Source organism: Vicugna pacos, chromosome 1 (assembly GCF_048564905.1).
Source record: "Vicugna pacos chromosome 1, VicPac4, whole genome shotgun sequence".
In the NCBI taxonomy this organism is placed as follows: domain Eukaryota; kingdom Metazoa; phylum Chordata; class Mammalia; order Artiodactyla; family Camelidae; genus Vicugna; species Vicugna pacos.
Window position 1 is genome coordinate 60,627,450 of NC_132987.1, and position 21,297 is coordinate 60,648,746.

At 43.9% G+C, this 21,297-nt stretch overlaps 2 long non-coding RNA genes across 4 annotated transcripts in view; one reads left to right on the top strand and one right to left on the bottom strand.

Moving 5' to 3' along the window:
* Positions 1-2,583: 2,583 nt before the first annotated feature.
* LOC140696969 (uncharacterized) lies at positions 2,584-19,168 on the top strand. 2 transcript variants are annotated; one of them, XR_012073741.1, is made up of 7 exons: positions 2,584-3,176; positions 3,921-4,052; positions 12,681-12,859; positions 14,468-15,639; positions 16,128-16,194; positions 17,692-17,802; positions 19,012-19,168. It is a non-coding gene; the product is annotated as an uncharacterized lncRNA (long non-coding RNA). The 2 variants fall into 2 exon arrangements; XR_012073740.1 differs by lacking the exons at positions 12,681-12,859; positions 14,468-15,639.
* Positions 2,656-21,297, bottom strand: part of LOC140696970 (uncharacterized) — a 103,793-nt gene continuing 85,151 nt past the window's right edge. The window contains exons 2-3 of one of the 2 annotated variants that reach the window (XR_012073744.1): positions 3,005-3,136; positions 2,656-2,889 (exon numbers count right to left, since the gene is read on the bottom strand). This is a non-coding gene — a long non-coding RNA (uncharacterized lncRNA). Of the gene's footprint in view, positions 3,137-21,297 lie in introns of both variants that reach the window. The other variant, XR_012073743.1, reaches the window with a different exon arrangement.

Genomic DNA, 21,297 nt, shown 5'->3' on the forward strand with positions numbered 1-21,297 from the left:
TTCAGTTTTCTCATCTGTTAAAAGGAGTTGGGGTAGGGTGGAAGTAGGGGACTAAGAAAACTCTGATATTCTCAAAATTTTCTCATTTAATTGATCTGGAAAAGGGATTCTTTCTAGCACTTCGGTTTTGGAATATTTTGTGGAGGCAGAGAAACTGCAGTTCTTGAGTTCCTTAGAGGCGGACCACAGTGATGACGGGGGAGTAGGTGTTAAGCTGGCAGCAAAGACTGCTGTGTAGAGACCACACCTGCTTGGGCTTCACAGACGTTAAATCTGTATTATAGAGGAAAGTGCAAAAGACAAAATAGAAATCCTAGTGGGATGAGCATCTAGCCACTAGACAAACTCACTGAGACTGTGACCAGAGCACATCCTCATCTTAGGGCCATGGTTTATTTGCAGCTGAAATGAATGTAGTGGACAGATTCTAAGGAGGCCCCTGTGGTCCATGCCTCCTCGTATCCACACTCTTGTGCAATCCCTTCCCCTCAAGTGTGGGCAGGGCCTGTGGCTTGTTCCTGCCCAACAGAATCCTGCAGAGATGCTGGGATGTCACTCCCATGATTATACTACATAAGATGGTGATACTCACTTTACTAGCAGACTCTGTACTGTCTCCCTCGCTAGCTCTGATGGAGTCAGCTGCCATATAGAGAGGTCCACGGGGCAAGGAAGTGAGGGTGGCCTCTGGCTGATGGCCCTCAAGGAGCTAAGGCCCTCAGTCCAACAACCCTCAAGGATCTGAATCCTGTGCACAACCTTGTGAGCTCAGAAGTGGATGCCTCCCCAGTCACATTGCAGATGCGACCCCAGCCCTGGCTGACTCCTGAATTAAAGCCTGGTGAAAGCCCCTGAAACAGGGGGCCCAGCCAAGGCTGTCCCACATAACTGACCCACAGAAACTGTGGGATAACAAATGGGTGTTGTTTTACGCCACTAAGTTTGTGGTAATTTGTTATGTAGTAATAGGTAACTAATACAGTGAAGCAATTGGAGCCTTCTTTACCTGACCTCCCAGAGTATGATAAGTATAGTCCTCCTCTGCTATCAGCCTCACACTACTCCACTATGACACAGACAGACACATGGCAAGCTGCTGTCCCTGGCCTGGGGTGAGAAGGATTTATCTTCCGAGAACTCCTAGGGTACTTGTTCTATATTTAGACACTCATTTAATCATGCCTCATTTCCCAGCTTTTGTGCTGCTAATTGCAAGCACCTTACTCACATGCACAGGCCCACGTTCACACACACACAGGTCCCGCCTTACACTGAATCTAATTAGGGATCAACCTGAAATACAACGGGTCCAGCAGGAAAGAGGATGCCTCTGAGACAGAGTCTAAGGGCACATGCACACAACAAGAGGCTCTGGTAGTATTACTTGCTAGTGCTGGTTCTGAGAAAGGGTCAAGTAGAGGAATCAGCCAAAAGGAATTCAGCCTGGGGAGGAATTAATCTAGCAGGGGAGTCCCATTTCTGCAATTAAAAAAAAATGCCACTTGGATTTTAATAGCAGCTAAAGGCACGGGGCTTCTCTTTAGGTACTGATTTGCTCAGAGAGAGTATGAAAGAGCCTCAGCAAGCTGTATGTTTAACACATTTTGTTCCTTCCCGAGCCTGCCTTTCTGGATCTCCTGACATCCTCTACAAATAAAATCAGCCTTATGGACGGCCTCCTTTTGGACGCGAACGGAACAAGACCAAAGTCTGGCTAGCATCTGAGGTAGTGGCTTTTGGAATGTTCAGAGTGGTGCGGAGGAAATCTGGCCCACACACATCTTCAAGTCTGAGGAGAAGCCAGTCTGAGCTTTTACCAGCAGGGCTTTCTCGGCTGGTTGGGGGAGCCAGACGCTCTGTTCCAGGAGAGTTTGGGAGGTGCTGCTTCTTCAGCTGACTCAGGAGCAAGATGTGACAGGAGACAGAGGAGGGGGAAACTGAGATCAGTACAGTGCTGGGGGGCCAGTGAGCAGCGCTCAGGAAATGTTTTTGAATGAATGAATGAATGAATGAAGCATTCATTCCTGCCGTTAGATGCCTGGCAGCTACACTTCCCTGGGGATTTCCCACTTGGGCTTTGTCACCAAAGGAAGAGTAACATCCACCGCTGCCCTTCAAGAAACTTACAGATGGGACAGACAGACATGACTCAGGAAATGACCAGAGAACTTGATAAATAAAGACAAGGGAGGGCCCAGTCCATTGAGCCCGGAGGAATCTGGGGAAATTTCAAGGCGTTTCTGGCGATCCTCCCAAATCGTAGCAAAAGGCTGAATTAGGCAAGGGGTTTGTGGACATTTCTTGATGAACCTATTAAGCATTTAAAGAGCTTGTGGCCCCAGCAGAAGGCCCTGGGAGTTCCAGGATGCAGTTGGTGGCCGGGGAATCAGCCCCTGAGCACCTGGGCCAGCAGCAGGGTGGCCTCAGCCGGTTTAGCGGCTCCGTGGAGGCCAGTCCGTGCCCCGCGCTGCTCACAGTTACTGGCCCCCAGCGCGGGCGTGCAGCGTGGAGCCCCAGGTCTGCCTTTGTGACGCAGGCCGCCGCCTTTGTGCTCCCCCCGCCCCCGGACTTGTGCGCCCCGCCAGGCGGCCGCCTCGGCTCGGATCACCCCCGCCGCGCGCCATACCTGGCCCTTTGTCACCAGCTGCCAAAGAATTCAGAAAATCAAATTTATTTCTCGATTACCGCCGGGGCGCCCCTTTGTGCAGCGAGCTCTCTTTAACCGTTGAGATTCCAGCGGACTTTGTGAGGGCCTTTAAGAAAAGCCGCCTCTCCCAGCCTGCGCCCTGCGCCCCGCTGACTCCCGGCCCCCGTGGGAACTCGCGGGGACGGTCTTCTCTCAATAAAGACGCTAACGAGCCCCAAGACTTGGCTTCTCAAGTGCCCCGCCTGTTAACGGGGATAAATCAATAGGCATCTTGAGTTCGGACGGTGTGTTTCCTTTTTTTCCCTTAGGAATGAATGGGTAGTTGCTAACTCCTCGTTTTCCCAGCCCAGCACTGACCTTAGCCAGCCAAGTCCAATTTCACCCTCCGAGTGTTCAGCGCTACCAGCTCCTCGCCAGGGCCCGCCTGTCCCAAGCTGCAGGCTGATCCGAAAATGCTTCTTAGGCCAGATTCTCAGCTGTTTTGGGCACCTGAAGATAAAAAGTGTTACCATTATTTTCCTTTGATCAGGTTGGTATTTCTGGAAATGGATACAAAAGCTTGCCAAGTTTTGGCAGTGGATGGGGGCTGGGGGGGTTGTTTGTTTCTCAGTGATTGTGTGACTTTTTAAAAAGAAAACCGATTTTTAAAAGGTAGTGTAGAAAAATAAATAAAAGGTAATGTAGAGTAGGGATCTGCTTACAACACATATCACCTACACTCTTTTCATCCACCCATAAATTAATGTGTAGGAGAAATGGATATGCACAAATCTACCAACACATCAACATCGGTCCAGTAATAGTCTTGAGTGAAAACAGTTACAAAGACCGTCATAATTCATACTTTCATGATAAAATAATATATAGCACTATAATTTGAATTCTATAGTCACGAAGAAAAGAAATTCGTAAAAGGAGAGTTTGGTCCATTGATTGTAAATTATGCATGTTATAAAGCTTTTGCAAACAATAAAAAAATAGTAATGATATATAGCACTTAGCAGGAGTGTTCTTTTTTTCTCTCACCTCTTTTTTTTTTATCGTGAGAATTTGGGGATGCCACTCAGTTGCTCTGTGACTAAAGGAAGTGAACATAAATCACTGCCACATTTGCTAACAAACAGCATTCCTCTCTTTATACACATCTGTGTGTCTACACACACACATACAAACACACACACACACACACACACACACACACCACACGTGCTTGGCCCACTCAGCTTCCCCATAATTTCACAAAAGAGTGACTCTAATGTTTTCTGCTTCGTAGGGAGCCAGTGGGCACGGCAGCGAATTGGATACCTACACCAGACAAGGCCTGCCTGAGAGGCGTAATCAAATAAGGGAACCACTTGAACTGAACTCCCAGCAGGAGCAGGAGGGAGGCCTGGAGAGGTTACAGGTACTTTTTATCCGGCCTTGCAGGAGAGCACCAACTTCCTGCTGCTAGAAATTTGTCTGCAAATTTTTTCCTCATTCAGACAGAGAGCTGGGGTCCAGGAGACACTGGGTTGATATGATAACTTGATTAAGGCTGGGACAGATGACATGGAAGCACCAAGTCAGCTCAAAGGAATCTGTGCTCTCCTCTTTAACCTCTCCTTGGGAGCCTACAAATTATATCTATTAATGTATCAGCCCCTTGGCATCGCACAAATACGTCGTCTGCTTAAATGTATGTCAATCATTCACAGGGGCCTTTGTGAAAAACCCGCCACGTTTTCATTTCTTTTCCCCCCCATTAAAAAAAATTTAACCTGTTGGGTTATACAGACAAAGGCTCATAACCTGCCTCCTCCTGCTGCAATCACTTGGGAGGTAGAAGTCTAGTTGTCAGCACGAGCATTCAGAGAATCGTTTAAATGGGCCCTGGGCAGCTGGACCGGATCCAGAGGAGGGACACGCTGGGGAGGAAGGATTTGGAAACCATGTTCAGTGAAGCATGAATGGAAAAACTGAGGATTAGCCTGGGGAAGAGAAAATGCAGAGAAAACTTGAGATCTGAAGACATTTGCTAAAGGGAAGAAGGATGAGCGTCTTCCAGGGGCCCCGGGAGAGACAGGCGTTCACCAAGAGCCAGCAAAGTGCCTGCATGAGAAATGGGCCACGTGCTGGGGCTGCCCCCTCAAATGTGAGGAAATCTGCAGTGTGGCCACAGCTGCAGGAATCACAACTTCCCCTGCCAGTATCTGAGCCTGGGGACAGCCAGCCATGGAAAGGCTTCAGCCCCAAATACTCGAGTTGGAGGAGGGGGTAATTGAAGGTTAATTTAGCAAACAATACAATGTGCAGATTTTTAAGTGTACAGTTCAATGAGTTTTGACAAATGGAACCTATGTAAGCACCAGCCCAGTCAGGATGGAGAATATATTCATCACCCCAGAGAGAGGTTCCTTCTGCCCTCTTTCTAGTCAAACCACCCCACCCCTACCCCAGGCAGTCACTGTTCTGATTTCCATCCCTCTAGATCGGTTGTGTCTGTTTAGAACTGCATTTAAATGGAATCCTTCAGTATGGACTCTTGTGGCTGGCTTCTTCCACTTGACATGCCTTTAAGATCCATCCATAGCGTTTGCTCCTTTTTATTGCTGAGTAGTATTTCCTAGTAAGGCTACAACACATTTTGTTTGCCCATTCTCCTGCTGATGAACATTGGAGTGTTTCCAGTTTGAAGCTATTATTAATGCAGCTGCTACTCACAGCCTTGCACAAGTTTTCATTGCTGGGTCAAAGGGTATTATATTCCAAATATAACAAAGAGTATATTTCAAACAGGGCTGCAAAGCAAGGAAAGCCTGAGGCCATACAGTGTGGTCTTAGTCAAGACACGGAAGAGTTTCTGGGACTTGACAGTTTCTGGTTTGTACATATTCCCCGGAAAGTACAAGTTGTACCCCTGTTTCTCCCACTGGTGGGCAGGAGGCATCCACCAGGACTGATCTGGGGCAGCCTGGGGTCCTTCATGAATAAGAATAGCTATCTCAGCAAAATGAGTGTTGACCATCATTTAAGTCAACTCAAAATGCTTGAATTCACATCTCTGAGCTCCTACCACGTGCCAGGCCCTGTAGGTGCACTAGGGGCTACGGGAAGAGAGAGATGAATTTGATGACTCTGGCTTTAAAGTGCTTGCGGTCTAAAAGGAGAATAAAATGAGGTATAAACTATGAAACCATAATTCACCGGTCAGCTGCTGTGCTGGTGTGGACTTGGAACAAGTATTTGAGAGTTTGGATCTGCTACATCACCTTGGGACGCAAGGGCAGAATGTTTTCGTGCCCAGTAAAACCATTATTCTTCAGTATCAGTCTGCCATTTATGGTAAAGTCCTCACTATATGGCAGAGAACTATTCATTATGCTGGTACTGGAGGGATATGATTAGCATATTTGCTGTGGTCTCAGTGGTTTGATCAGTCAGACTTGGCCTGTGAGCAGCTGTTACATTTGGACAAACTTGTTTGAATCCAGGAGTTACCCAAACTGTGTGATAAAAACGGTAGACCATGTTATAGGGCCCTATGTGATTAGGGCTCATTTGTCCTCTTGTGCCAAGTTGTTTATTGATCTAGTTGTTGGACTTTTGGTTTATTTCCTTGTCACTTTTCTACGCACAGTTTTGACAGCTGTGTAATCACAGAATACTGTAAAAACTACTTTATATTTTGTTTTTTTGCTTTTTTTCTATAGAGTAAAACTTTCTTGCTTCAGCCAAACCACTCTTGCCTTTAAAAACACCAGTGTATATTGTATTAACCACAAAGGGGTAAAAAAGATGTGAATATATTGAAGTTCCATACTCTCTTCCAAACAGTTATTAACAAATTTGCGTAAAAGAAAAGGTGAATTCGGATTTCATTTAAAATTAATTTGCAGATCAGAGGGAACAAAGACAGCAGTGTTCATGGTCCTGCTTTGCAGTTTTTAAACAGTATTGAAAATTATAAATTTCTTTATATATGCACAACACTTTATTTTTTTATTGATTTATAATCATTTTACAATGTTGTGTCAAATTCCAGTGTAGAGCACAATTTTTCAGTTATACATGAACATATATATATATTCATTGTCACATTTTTTTCTCTGTGAGCTACCATAAGATCTTGTATATATTTCCCTGTGCTGTACAGTATAATCTTGTTGATCTATTCTACAATTTTGAAATCCCAGTCTATCCCTTCCCACCCCCCGCCCCACTGGCAACCACAAGTTTGTATTCTATGTCTATGAGTCTATTTCTGTTTTGTATTTATGCTTTGTTTGTTTGTTTGTTTGTTTTAGATTCCACATATGAGCAATCTCATATGGTATTTTTCTTTCTCTTTCTGGCTTACTTCACTTAGAATGACATTCTCCAGGAGCATCCATGTTACTGCAAATGGCGTTATGTTGTCGGTTTTTATGGCTGAATAGTATTCCATTGTATAAATATACCACCTCTTCTTTATCCACTCATCTGTTGATGGACATTTAGGCTGTTTCCATGTCTTGGCTCTTGTAAATAGTGCTGCTATGAACATTGGGGTGCAGGTGTCATTTTGAAGTAGGGTTCCTTCTGGATATATGCCCCGGAGCAGGGTTCCTGGGACCTATGGTAAGTCTATTCCTAGTCTTTTGAGGAATCTCCATACTGTTTTCCACAGTGGCTGCACCAAACTGCATTCCCACCAGCAATGTAGGAGTGTTCCCCTTTCTCCACAGGCTCTTCAGCATTTGCCGTTTGTGGATTTTTGAATGATGGCCATTCTGACTGGTGTGAGGTGATACCTCATTGTAGTTTTGATTTGCATTTCTCTGATAATTAGTGATATTGAGCATTTTTTCATGTGCTTATTGATCATTTGTATGTCTTTCTTGGAGAACTGCTTATTTAGGTCTTTTGCCCATTTTTGGATTGGGTTGTTCATTTTTTTCTTATTAAGTCATATGAGCTGCTTATATATTCTGGAGATCAAGCCTTTGTCAGTTTCATTTGCAAAAATTTTCTCCAATTCTGTAAGTTGTCTTTTTGTTTTACTTATGGTTTCCTTTGCTGTACAGAAGCTTGTAATTTTCATTAGGTCCCATTTGTATATTCTTGCTTTTATTTCTACAGCTTGAGTAGACTGTTCTAGGAGAACATTTCTGAGATGTATGTCAGATAATGTTTTGCCTATATTTTCTCCTAGGAGGTTTGTTGTATCTTGTCTTATGTTTAAGTCTTTGATCCATCTTGAGTTGATTTTTGTATATGGTATAAGGGAGTGTTCTAGCTTCATTGCTTTACATGCTGCTGTCCAGTTTTCCCAACACCATTTGCTGAAGAGACTGTCTTTATTCCATTGTATATTCTTGCCTCCTTTGTCGAAGATTAGTTGACCAAAAGTTTGTGGGTTCATTTCTGGGCTCTCTATTCTGTTCCATTGGTCTGTATGTCTGTTTTTGTACCAATACCATGCTGTCTTGATGACTGTAGCTCTATAGTATTGTCTGAAGTCTGGGAGAGTTATTCCTCCAGCCTCTTTCTTTCTCTTCAGTAATGCTTTGGCAGTTCTAGGTCTTTGATGGTTCCATATAAATTTTATTATGATTTGTTCTAGTTCTGTGAAATATGTCCTGGGTAATTGGATAGGGATTGCATTAAATCTGTAGATTGCCTTGGGCAGTGTGACCATTTTAACAATATTCATACATCCAATACAGGAGCATAGGATATCTTTCCATTTTTTAAAGTCTACTTTAATTTCCTTCATCAATGGTTTGTAGTTTTCTGTGTATAATTCTTTCACCTCCTTGGTTAGATTTATTCCTAGGTATTTTATTACTTTGGGTGCTATTTTAAAGGGGATTGTTTCTTTACTTTCTTTTTCTGTTGATTCATTGTTAGTGTAAAGAAATGCAACTGATTTTTGAGCACAACACTTTAAATTGTTCAGAATATCTTTATATCTACTCTTTGACTGGAACCACTGACCAATGTACAAAGCACATGTTATCACTACTTTGCAGATTAAGAACACGGCTTGGGAGGAACCTCTTATCCATGTTCACATAGGGAGCACATCCACGTGGCCCCCACCACACCACCCTCTGCCCACAGAGCATCATGGCACATGCTACAGTCCCACCCAGCACCATTAACAGAGCAGCCTTTTTGAGTTAATCATGAGATCTGTGATCACAGAACATTTAAAAAAATTTTTTAATTGAAGTGTAGTTGATTTACAATGTTAGTTTCAGGTGTACAGCAAAGTGATTCAGATATATATATATATTTTTTCAGATTCTTTTCCATTATATGTTATTATAAGAAATTGAATATAGTTCTCTTTGCTATACCTTAGGTCCTTGTTGTTTATCTATTTTATATATAGTACTGTGTATCTATTAATCCCAGACTCCTAATTTATCCTCATCTCTCTCTCCCCTTTGGTAACCGTAGTTGGTTTTCTGTCTGTGAGTCTATTTTTGGTTTGTAAATAAGATTTGTATCATGTTTATTTTTAGATTCCACATAAAAGTATCATATCATATGAACATTTTTTAAAACACCTAAAATTCACTTTCTGTATGTCTTTGGTTGGAAACAACTGGCGACATAATTTGAAGGACCCAATGCAAAATGCAAGTATAGAGCCCCTTGTTCAACAAGTGGGGGAAAGGGTGCCATTAGAGGTTCTAAAATATAAAGCTTTTCCTTTCTTCCGTGAGCTCGCTCTCAACTTGTCACGGTAGTTTTGATTTGCTGTTTACTGTCATTCTAAGTAGAGCAAAATTAAATTTTTAAATTTTTGGCATGAGTTTTACTGTTTATCTGTAGATTGCACAATTCCAGATTTATGCAAACAGAAGAGCCTCTAAATCCTACGCAGAATCACCAAAATGAAAGAATTTTGATTTTGTATCCCATGCGTACATGTGTTTTGTTCTTACTAGAACAGCAGAAGTGCCACTCCAAAGTAACTCAGCTGTCTATTTCACTTCAAAATACACACACATTCCCGCAGCTCTCTGCCTCTGGCTTACTGAGAAGGCTGCTGAAAGGACAGGCAACTCTGCAGCACCCTCTCTCCCTCTCCTTCTGTCATCATTTTCAGTGTAAATGCTTGGCCACTATGGGGAAGTCCCATGAATAAAAAGAGATACAATGGGATTCTCTGGTCAGTCATGTCTCTTAGAACATCGCTGTCTTCTTTCTGCAGAATGTGTTCCATTCTGATTGGGAAAAGAAAGTGTGGTCTCTCAGGGCCACCGGCGTCCCCCTTACTCACTTACAGACATAGCACACTTACTTTGCTTTGAGTGTCACCGAACTCCCTTGATTGTGGGGCCACTGGGATTCCAGACTCCTGGGGCATGGAGCGTATTGTGTGAATATGGGGAGCAAGGAATCCCCGTGGACAAGCATGCTGCCTGCATCTCCCTTGCTCCACCATCTCTTTGGACTTCACTTTACAAAGCAGAAGCTCCAAGATAAAATTATTAAGCATGTCAACACAATGGTAGCAGAGCAAAAAACCGAGCACAGGGCCCTTCTGAGCACAGAGTCCTGTACCAACTGCACAGGTCACATGCCAGTGAAGCTGGCCCCAGTCAGAAGCCAAAGTCAACTTTGATTATTACTAGTCCAGTGGCTTTAAGAGTGTACACATGTTTCTCAGGCCTGAACTGTAGTCAAACTTCTGGATGAGCTCCAGAGTAGACCCCCTTCCTCACAACACCCTTAACAAAATTGGTAAGACTCAGGAAAGTGCCATCCCATAGGGAAGATGGGATATCCAGTACTGCACCATGGGACAGTCACGTGTCTGTAGCTGGGTGACTTGGGGGGGAGCAAGGAAAGTGGGGTACAAATAAGCTGGGCACAGCTAAGGTACAGAGAAAGGAGAAATCTGGTCCAGGAAATGCTATCATGACCAGTAATTAGGGGAGGAATGCAAAATGGCACCATCATCTAGTGATGCTCTTCTTTCTCCAAAAAATGATGTTTTTGAGAAACTCATCACAGGAGATGTCTCTCTGGCACACACATATGCATGCTCTCCAATCTCAGGAGTATCTGTGCCAGAGTGGAAGAAGCCAGGGAGAGCGCCGTTCTGCTCACAACTCTGATTCTTCCTCAGGCTGGGATTCGGGGCAGGTCACCTAACTTCTCTGCGCCTCGGTTCTCTTCTCTATAAAATAAGAGCAACGACTCCTCATCCGGTGGTAGGTTGCTTGTGAGAATTAAACTGGACAACGACATAAAGTGGGCTGTAAACTGGAAATCACTGGGCACTCGCGAAGGCGTGCGTATTCACTGGCACGCTGGTATCCTGTGTCTACATGGTCTATATCACATACAGACCCCATCAGGAAATTTCACTCTGGGGCAGAGTGATTTACAAAGCCTGCTCAGAAGTGGAGTCAATTAAGGTCAGCTTTCTATGTTGCTAAACAACAGGGATTCTGGGTTCAGTAACGTTGAAAGGCAGGCCCAACACACCCCTTGAAACCGGGCTTTTGAGAGGGTTCAAAGGAATGCGAAACAAAAGCGTCTCTTTGTGATGTTTTCACTCTTCCTTCATTGTCCCCTTTCACCCTCCAAGGGCCTTCATGTAAAGAAAGGGGCTGCTAATGTGGCGAGTGGGAGTTTAAAATCGTCCCGGGCCAACAATGTTGGCACATTCTGCCCAGCCTCATTACAGAATCATCTGAAATGCTTGAGAAGTGTTTCCCACTCATTAGCATAAATAGCAGAAAAACTCTTTCACAAACAAAGCAGGTTCCATCTGCCCCCAGTATGTCCTCACCTTGACTTCAAATGGCCAGTCCCTCCCCCAGCACAATACCGGGGGCGCCGGCCTCCGAGGCCCCAAGCACCCCACTTCAGAACGGCATTCAGTGAAATACCAACATGGTAACCTGCATGTTTATTCATTGGCCAGCCCCCTCCTTTTAATGGAGTCCCTTCCCCATTGTGGCCACTTGACGCTTTCACAGACCTAAAGGGAGAGGCTTCCTTTCCAAGCCATTGGGATCCTTAGCAACCCACACCTTGTGAGTGGCTCGACCAGGCTAATTAGGTTTGTTCTGCCTTTTTGGCCCAAGCTTATTTTGTCAGGTATTCTGCTGTGGGATTAAAGAGTCATTAATCACCCCAGACTGACACTGACAAGGTGGCTTTTATGATGAAGTCCCCTTCCCTGGTGTTGGCTGGAGCCCAGGCCGGATCTGTCTGGCATTACACATCAGAAGAAGGTACCACTTCTTTCTAGTCAACCTCAGGACACCCACCACAGCCCCAGTCCTGGAGGAGGCGGGAGCCAGGGCCAGAGATAGCATCGATCTGCAAACTGTGCTCACAGCAGCTGGCTGGAGCCAGTTCCGGGACGGACGCTTTACAGAACAAGAGTATAGCATGACAGAGGTGGGGTGGGGGTGAGCCACCATCCACACTTCACTGAAGGAAGCACTGAAGATCAGAGATGGGGAGGGACTTGCTGAAGGGCACACAGTGAGTCACAGTGAAAGCCAAGATTAGAAGGGGCATCTCACCATCACATCTGAACCCAAATCTAAGCTTTGAATAACCATTTTCATTCACCAAGTGCTACAAATGCTAGGCATCAGCTAGGTGTCTTGCATACAAAAGGTCTGATTTAATTTAATTTACATGTCCTTTTAATGAGATGACTGGTGAACGTGCCCAGCAACAACTAGTTGTCACGCAACACAACAGTTTACATAAGTTTTATCATCTATTATCATCCCTATTTTTTATGGACAAGAAAACAGAGACACAAAAGGGTTAGATAATTCATTCACGGCCTATATGCTTTCGCCGGTGCCAGACTGGCTTTTGAAAAGATGAGAAGAGTTCCCTAAATCCAGCTGGTCTTGTGAACTTCCATTATTACTTATGTAAATCATAAATGAAACGTTTAGGCCAGTCATTTAAACATCAGATTATCAGGATTTATTGTTTCCCTTTTCTCACTTAGACGTGTGATAACTTTTTCCCTGCTGACGTCTTCCTGTCCTCCTTTCTTCTTTTATCCTTTCATCAGTTTAACGAACATTTATGGAGCAACTATGATGCCAAGTGCTGGAGATGCTGAGATTAAAAACGCATGGCTGCAGGCCCCTTTCTCATGAAGTGACTGGAAAGTCAGCTCCTCACAAATTCAAGAGTAAACAAAGAAGGAGGAAGACCAGGATGTAGGAAGCAGGACTCCAGCCCAGCAGGGCAGTGAAGGGAACCCCAGGGCGCGGCAGGGGGTCCCGGGAGGCCCCGCCCAGACCACTGCAGGGCAGAACTCCCTCTGCGGGAGGCCCGAACCAAGCTGAGTTTGATAGAAGACTTGATCATTCAAGTACCTGGGGAGGGGATTTAGATCTTTGGCAAAGAGTCTGAACTTTAATTATTGCTTAATACCAAGGAAACAAAGCAAATGAAAAAAGAAGACAGTTACTAACTCCAGGAAAGGAAAAGTAATCACAGTTTACCGAACGGCTCCATTAAAAATATAATTTATATTTTCATAATGTTGTTAAAAACAAGACAACAGGCCCCAAATGGAGTTGCTTATGCTAAGCCCCATGTCACCAAACCAAGACTTAATTACAGTTTCGGTTCTCCCAGAAAGGGAATCTGAAACCAGTCCATCAAGAATTGCCTGACAGACCCCCACCACCCCTGAAAGGAACCTTCCTAGTATGACTTCCTGGTTCCTGTTTCTACTCCCTTCTGCCTATAAGTGTTTCATTTTATAGAACTTCTCAGAATGCCTTTTGTCTGCTAGATTGGATGTGCCTGATTCATGAATCATTGAACAAAGCCAGCTAGATCTTTAACATTTACTGGGTTAAATTTTGGTTTTTTAACAATGTAAATACAGAATTTTGAATAAATTATATTAGCATTTGACAATCTTGGAAGGATGTGGATTGGAAGAGGAGTGTGCATGTGAGGGGGGCCTGGCTAGAGCAGGAGCTGAAAGAGCAAAACTCATCTTTCCTAGTGGGAATTCCAGAGTCAGTGCTTAAAGCTGAAAAATCAGGACAGACGCACAAGCATGTTAACGGCAACCCTTGTAGAACTATTTGACTCTCCAAATTATGTGCATGTGAAACTTTGATAAATACGAAAACTAAAAAGACGTTGACTAATTTAATTTTAAAGTTAGACATCATGTTGTGGTCAAGGGATTAACAATGTTATTGGGAGACTGTCAGGCGAAGAAATGTTTGTTGTATACCTGGGATGCGCTGGCCTAGTGCCTTGAGCAGCTGTGCCTGGGCAAAGGGAGGGGTCCTGAGGAATCAGTTTCATGAACAAAGAAAGTGTGGAAGCAGGAGGAGGAGGTACAACATTGGACAGGGGGACTAGACTGGACAGTAAGCCTGACCCAGACCCAGTCTGAATCCCAGCTTCTGTACTGATAGGTCACATGACTTTAGACAAGCTACCTAACCTCTCCGAGCCTCAATTTCAACATCCATAAAAAAGAAACATACTGGGTGCCTCCCCAAAGAAACTTCTTGTTGGTCTAAGAATCTCCAGTGGGTTTTAGGTTTTCAGTTAAACAACAAGCTCAGAACTGAAGTGTCATGTTTATGTTCATTCCAAGAAACATTTTTTAAAATACCGCCTATGTTCCAGCTAATACGCTCTATGGCTAGAGTTGATTTTATTTTCCCGAGCTATATTGTTTTAAAATTATTCCTATTAAACTTCCTTTGACCGTCTATTTATAAAGTCACTTTGAATTTTCCTTGTTTAAACATTAGCAACCCTTTTCAACATGGTGTTAATTATAAAAAAGTAAGCTTACTTCTCATTCCATTACTTCAGTTCAAGCACATACATGAAAGAAAGAAAGAAAGAAAGAAAGAAAGAAAGAAAGAAAGAAAGAAAGAAAGAAAGAAAGAAAGAAAGAAAGAAAAGAAAGAAAGAAAGAAAGAAAGAAATGGAAGGAAGGAAGGAAGAAATGAAGGAAGGAAGAAATGAAGGAAGGAAGAAATGAAGAAAGGAAGAATCTTCCACACAGTATTGTCTTCAGGGCTGATTCAGACACATTTATAAAGCCTCTACTAAATATTTAACACATATGAGGCACTAAATAAACACTAGTCCTCAAACACTGTATCAGCAGAATCCATAAGATCAATGATTTTTCTTGTTTCTTAAAAATATACAAAATACACACAGAAAATCCAAGCTATTCAGAATGACTCAAAGTCAGAAAGAAATCAGCCTTACTATGTGTCTAGGTCCTGAATGAAATTTCCTGGGTCTGGCTTTCAATTTGGAAAGATGCAATCAACTCATTAAGGCCATTTTCCTTACATACACTTTTCCTCATATCAAATATATTCTTAGTTTGAACAGTCAGAAAACTACACAGACAATCTGGCCTTGTTTTTTTTTTTTTTCTGAGGTCCTCATCTCATGGATCTCTGCCTCTGTGTCTCCCCTCAGGCCTGGGACCCTCCTCTTTCCTCCTTTCCTTCTCTCTGGGGCTCATCCCCTCCGCCCAAGCTAACAGATAGAAGCCTTGCTCTCCTCCAGGCTTTGCCCTTCAGTCCTCGGCATGTGCACACAGCCCGTGCCAGCATTTGTCCCAAAGACTTGAGGCTGTTTTTCAAAAAGATTTAATATTTCCATAACAAATGAAGATTTGAGTCAGCCTTTGGGAAAATATCATCAGAGGCTGGCCTCCCAGACTTTCAGGGGATGGAAATGGGCTCCCCAGAGGGCAGGTTTAAAAAAAAATCAATATAAATGATATTTACTTGCAGTATTTTGGAGGGGAAGAGAGAGTAGAAGGAAGAAAAAAAGTCTGTCTGAACGAGAGAGGTATAATTCAGAAGCTGCCACACAGTAAGTAGGAACCTCCAAGAATAGACCATCATTCTTTACAGTTTGACAAGAAGGTTGATGGGAGAAGTCGTGACCTGACTTGCACCTGTTCTCCAAGGAGCATGAGAAACACTGCTGGCCAAGCCCTGTTCACAGTCAGAAAGGTGGGAAGGGCTTAGCAGCACAGCGAAGACCACCTTCCATAAAACCCTTATATATATGATCACCAAGCTGGGAATAATAGCCGTATATTTTATACCATAACTAATATCATATATATTATTAAAATCAAAGCTAAAATGTATTGAGTACTTGCCGTGTGCCAGACACTGTGCTAAGTATTTTGCTTGCAATGCATATATTTAATTCTCATAACAAATCCATTTAAGAGTCTCTACTATGATTTTCCCTAAGTAACAGATGAGGAATGAGGCTTAAAGTGGTGGTGATTTACCCACGTAAAGTCAGGACTCAGACAGATACAATTTCTCCTGATTAGAGCTCCAGTCTTATGGCAGGACAATTTTTTAAAGTATTAATTTGTATGCCTTTTTCCTGAATTTCCACAAGCCCTCCAAGCAGACAGTCCTGCTTCAGGGTTGGGCAGCAATCAACAAAGGCTAAAAACTGAATCTCTTTCTGTCTTTTGTAGAAGTCAAAGCACAGAGATGCCAGGTGTCCTGGAGGGACCTTTGAAAACAGCATAGGAGAGAAGAGAGGTGAGAACTTTCACTTTATCTATCTATCTATCTATCTATCTATCTATCTATCTATCTATCTATCTATCTATCTATTGGAGGGGAGGTGGAGGTAATTAAGTTTACTTATTTGTTTATTTTTAGAGGAGGTACTGGGGATTGAACCCAGGACCTTGTGTTTGCTAAGCATGCACTCTACCACTCGGGCCATGTCCTCCCCCTCGAGGTGAGAACTTTCTCCAGCCTCAGAGAGAAGCCCCTGAAGTCCGTGCAGTCTCTGCCCTTTGGGGCTCGGGGGGTGCTCAGCCTCCCCTGGGACCCATTGGGGAGCGTGGAGGAGACAGCCCAGTAATGACTGGGATTATTTCCTCCACCTGAAAGGATGAGGGCATAAGGAAGGATTTAAGATCAAATGTATGCACTAAGAGTCGTACCTACCACCACACCACACACTGAGTAGGGAGGAATGAGCAGTCCCTCCACCACCAACTCCTGTTTGCTGCTTGTGGGGATTTGGCCCAGGTGGGGTCGAGGGGCCGGCATAAAGAGCAGAAAGCGCCAATTTCCACCTTCATCTGCAGCAGAGAGGAAAACTGCTCTTCACACTGCAGTGAACTTCTCCCCATTCACCCTCAACCAAGGGATGACCCACTGAGTGTACCCTCCTGGCTCCAAGAGGACCCCACATGCCATATACTGCGGGATCCATCACTGCAACAGAGAAAACATCTGCCCAAATGCACAGCCCACTGTCAGGGACTCAGCCGGAAACTCTCCCCAGAGCTGCCTTGTCCCCTCTCCCAAAGCTTGAACATTTTTACAATTAAGAAAATATAACTTTTCTGGGAGTAGGTCTATCCGACCTTACAGTCCCCACAAGCACTCGTTTATAAACTCTCACTGCATCTTCCACTTCCCCTTCCCAACACCATCTGTATGACATGTTGATTTGTGTAACTATTGTCTAATCTCTGTCTTCTATGTTAGAAGTTCCATGAAGGAAGGGACTGGGCCTTGTCCTTTGCTATATTCCCAGCATCCAGCACAGTTTTGGGACCACAGTAGGTGTTCAGTTCTTACTTTCTGAATGAACATGGAGCAATCACGGTTGGCCAAAGGCCTTAGTGATCACCCAGCCCAATGCTCTGAGAGGCTAAGGCCAGAGGGGCTGAACAACTTACCTGAGATTTCAAACCTGGTTGAAAAAATCCAAGACCCCAAGCAGACCTTTGAATGACTTTCTTCTCCTTGACTCTAGCATCTTCAGTCTCTAAATTTATCATGGCCAAACCCTGGACCAGCTGTCCATGCACCCATCCTTGCCCACCCTTCATGCTCTTAAGCTCCTCCATTACCATATTGTCTTAGGCCTGTCCTATCTATATTTTTGGTACCCTCTGTCCCCGAGAGTGTCTCCGTCTTCCCAAGACCTAAAAAAAGATTAGCTTTTCTTCTCACAAAAAATGTTGGTTTTTAATACGAGATTCAGAGACTTTGAAACTTGTCCTTGTTCAACAGCTATTTACTGAGTACCTATAACATGGACACTATCCCAGTACAGGGCGTACAGCAATAAGCAAACTGAGCTTTTGTGGCACATATATTCTGCTGTGAAGACGGATAATAAAGGTAAACCAATAAATAAAATAACTTCAAATAGTGACCAGTGCTATGAAGAAAATAAGACACAGTGAAAAGTTAGAGACTGGAGGTGTGGGCTACTCCTGATCAGGAGTTAGAGAAGACTTCTGTGGGAAGGACATATTTAAGTTAAGGCTGAATACTAAGAAAAAGCCAGCCTGCAGAATTCTTGGGGAAAGTATTTCAGAAGGAACAATTGTGATGGTCCTGAGGACCTGGCCAGTTGCTGAGCATAGTGAACAAAGCCTTTGAGAAGTCAGTGAGGCAGGTGAAGGGCAGATCACATAGAGTCCTGTAGGCCATGGAGGATGATTGTATTTTGGCATCAGGAAACCATTGGAAGTTTTAAGTTAGGGAGTGATATGATCCTTTCACATTTCAAATGACCAAAAAGACTTGGCTGCCGCATAGAACAGCAGCAAGGAGACAAACCCATAGGCTACTGCAGTGGTCCAGACCAAGAGAGGCACGTTCAAGCACTAGGCCAGTAGCAGTGGAAACTGTGAGAAGCGCCTGGACTTGGGATATATATTGGAGACAGAGCTGACATGAATTACTGATGGATTAGATGTGGGCTGTGAAGGAAAGAGATGAAACAAATATGACCCCAAGATTCTGGCTTGAGTATAGGTGAATGACGGTTTATTTCCTAATATGGAGAAGATTGGGTAAGAAGCAATTTTGCAGGGGTGTGAATAACCAAGAATTGGTTTTGGATGCAAGTTCACGAGGTCTATTAAACAGCCTCGTGGAGATGCCAAGTTAGCAACCAGATGTGCAACCCAAGGTTTATATAGAATAATTGAGGAATTTCTGAAATCTAACTAGAAAATTTAGGCCAAGGCCTCAAGCCTCACTACCCAACCATTTATAGGTGACCCTCCCTAGTGGTTTCTGCACAGGAATCTCTTTAACTTAATCTTCCAAGAAAAGGTCCCCCAGGTCTAATCTCTCAGCCGCAGGGAGGTGGGGCAGATCTACTGAGTGGCTTAGCATTTCTGAACTATGAAGTTTTACCATTACATCAATGAATCAGGGAACAATTGCAATTCCAACCTTTAAGTAGTGAAAAGGTTTGCTCTTTCTTTTTTTTAAATTGAAGCATAGTTGATTTACAATGTTGTGTTAGCTTCTGGTGTACAGCATAGTGATTCTATTATACATATATATTCTTTTTCATATTCTTTTTCATTATAGGTTATTACAAGATATTGAATACAGTTCCCTGTGGATATGTCCTTTCTTAATCCTACTGTCTACAAGGGCAGCCTCCAGCTGTGAGGCCAATTCTGGAAGCGCCTGCCCTGAGATTTCTTGTTAGATGCTGTAATAAATGTCCTTATTCCTAAAACTGCTTAAAGTTGGATCTTCCCTTCCTTCCATATACTTAGATTTCCCATGGAGCTCACCCCTTCAAGCATAAACACCCCTTTATTCTAACCACTCCACTTCTCCATTCATCCTGCCATGTGCTGGGCACTCAGGAAAACGTGGTGTAGAAACAGGCCATCTTGGTGGTGCCCGTCTTCGTGGGTCTAAGCGTCTGGTGTGGAGGCAGGTAAACCACTACAAATCGTGACTAATGCACCTCTGATGGGGAAGGACAGTGCACTATGAGAGACAGCCTTCGGACCTGACCATCTGAGAAGGCATCTCTGAGGAGGGCATGTTTAAACTAAGATCTGAAAGATGAGAAGGATCCAGATGGAAAAGAGAGGGCAGAGGAGCATTTCCACAAGAGGAACAACCAATGCTGCAGTGTGTGCCTCCCTTTCCTTCATCTCTCCTTCCATCCCCATCTAACCAGAAGCTCCTGAGCATCACCTGTCCTGTACCACATCTCCACCAAGTACTCCACAGAGTACCATTGTCGCTCTGAATGTGAGATGGAAGGGAGGTCTGTGCCCCTTCACTCAGCATCCCAAGGTTGCCATATCCTGAGTGCCTGAACCGGCACCAACCACCCAGATGCCACCATTTGGGTGCCATTTACAAAGCTTTTAAGCCATCCTGTCCCTGCTCACGAGGAAATAAAACCAAGAACAATAAAGTTCCTTCCCCTCTGAATTTGTTCAGGAAGGCTCTTTTTTCCCTTTGCTATTTTTGGGGACATTTTTAGATTCTACTTTTGGAGGGTATAAGAATTAATGCTGGGAAACAGTTCTCAAGGTTTCCCTCACACTGTTTTTCTTACCCTCCCTGGTGGCTGATCCTGATCATGGGAGCTGGCCTTCAGAAAAGAGGATCAACTCTGGGGACCCAGCGCCAGGCAGGCCATGAACGCCTTGTTTACAAACCAACCAGAGGATTTCAACTTGTTCTGGAAAGATGCCAACGTGGTATGATGGAGACCTGGGCAGACAGATCTGAGCTTGAATTTAGATTTAGTTCTACGACTTTGGATATATTAATCTCCAAGCATCAGTTTCCTCATCTATAAAGACAATAATTTCTACCTTATAAGAATTAACCTCAAGAGGGGAGGGTATAGGTCCGTGGCAGAGTGCTTGCTTAGCATGCACGAGGTCCTGGGTTTAATCCCCATTATCTCCATTAAAATAAATAAATAAATCTAATTACCACCCCCCAAGTAAATAAAATAAAATATATTGTACAAAAAATAAAATAAATGTTCTTTAAAAATTAAAAAAAAAAAAGAATTGAGCACAATCATCTGTGAAAGGCACCCAGCCTGATATTCAGTCAATACTTTGGAGATGGTGCCCCTTCCTTTCAAGGCCTGGCTCTTCAGTCAGCTAATGTCACCTTTGGAGGCATTCAGATATGGTCAGAGCCAGTGCCCCTCTGAGAACATTTCAATTACAGGTGCTCTCTCAGTCAGAAACCTGTCATCAAATCAGCGACGGCCGCGGGCTGCTCAGGGGTGTTAGAAGAGCTCCCACCCAGCTCACCTTTCCTCCCATCTGCCCCATCAAGTCAAGTCCAAAGTCAAGAGACTGAATAGGAATAAAAATCCTTTAACACGTACTGAATATTGAGCAGTTTGCAAAGTGCTCTTACCCTCGGGGCTACATGGGCCCCGGCATTATCACTGTCCCATTACAATGGAAAGGGGGAAATTGCGGTCTAGAGAGCAAAAGAGACGTGCTCCAACTCTCCGAAGTTGCAATGCCAAGTCTTTAAATAAAAATCCAGTGCTCCTGCCACACCACCACATCCTGAAAAGGACAGTTTTGTCCTTTGGTGGAAAAGTTCACCAGCAGCAACTGTCTTGACTCTTGATCACCAGCAGAGAATCCCACTCTGAATTGCCCTTCCTGCCTCAGGCCCTCCCTTGCTCTGGTTCTGCCAGCTTGTCTAGATCAATGTCAATGGCTTACTCTCTAGTCTGGATGAATTTGGCTTTATTCGAGGGCTCTGATTTGCATTTCTCATCTCCAGCAATGTGCATTCTCAGGTGAGAGCAAGCCACTTTGGAGCCCTCTCACCAGAACTTGTGACCTTTCCTCTAAGGTAGGTGTG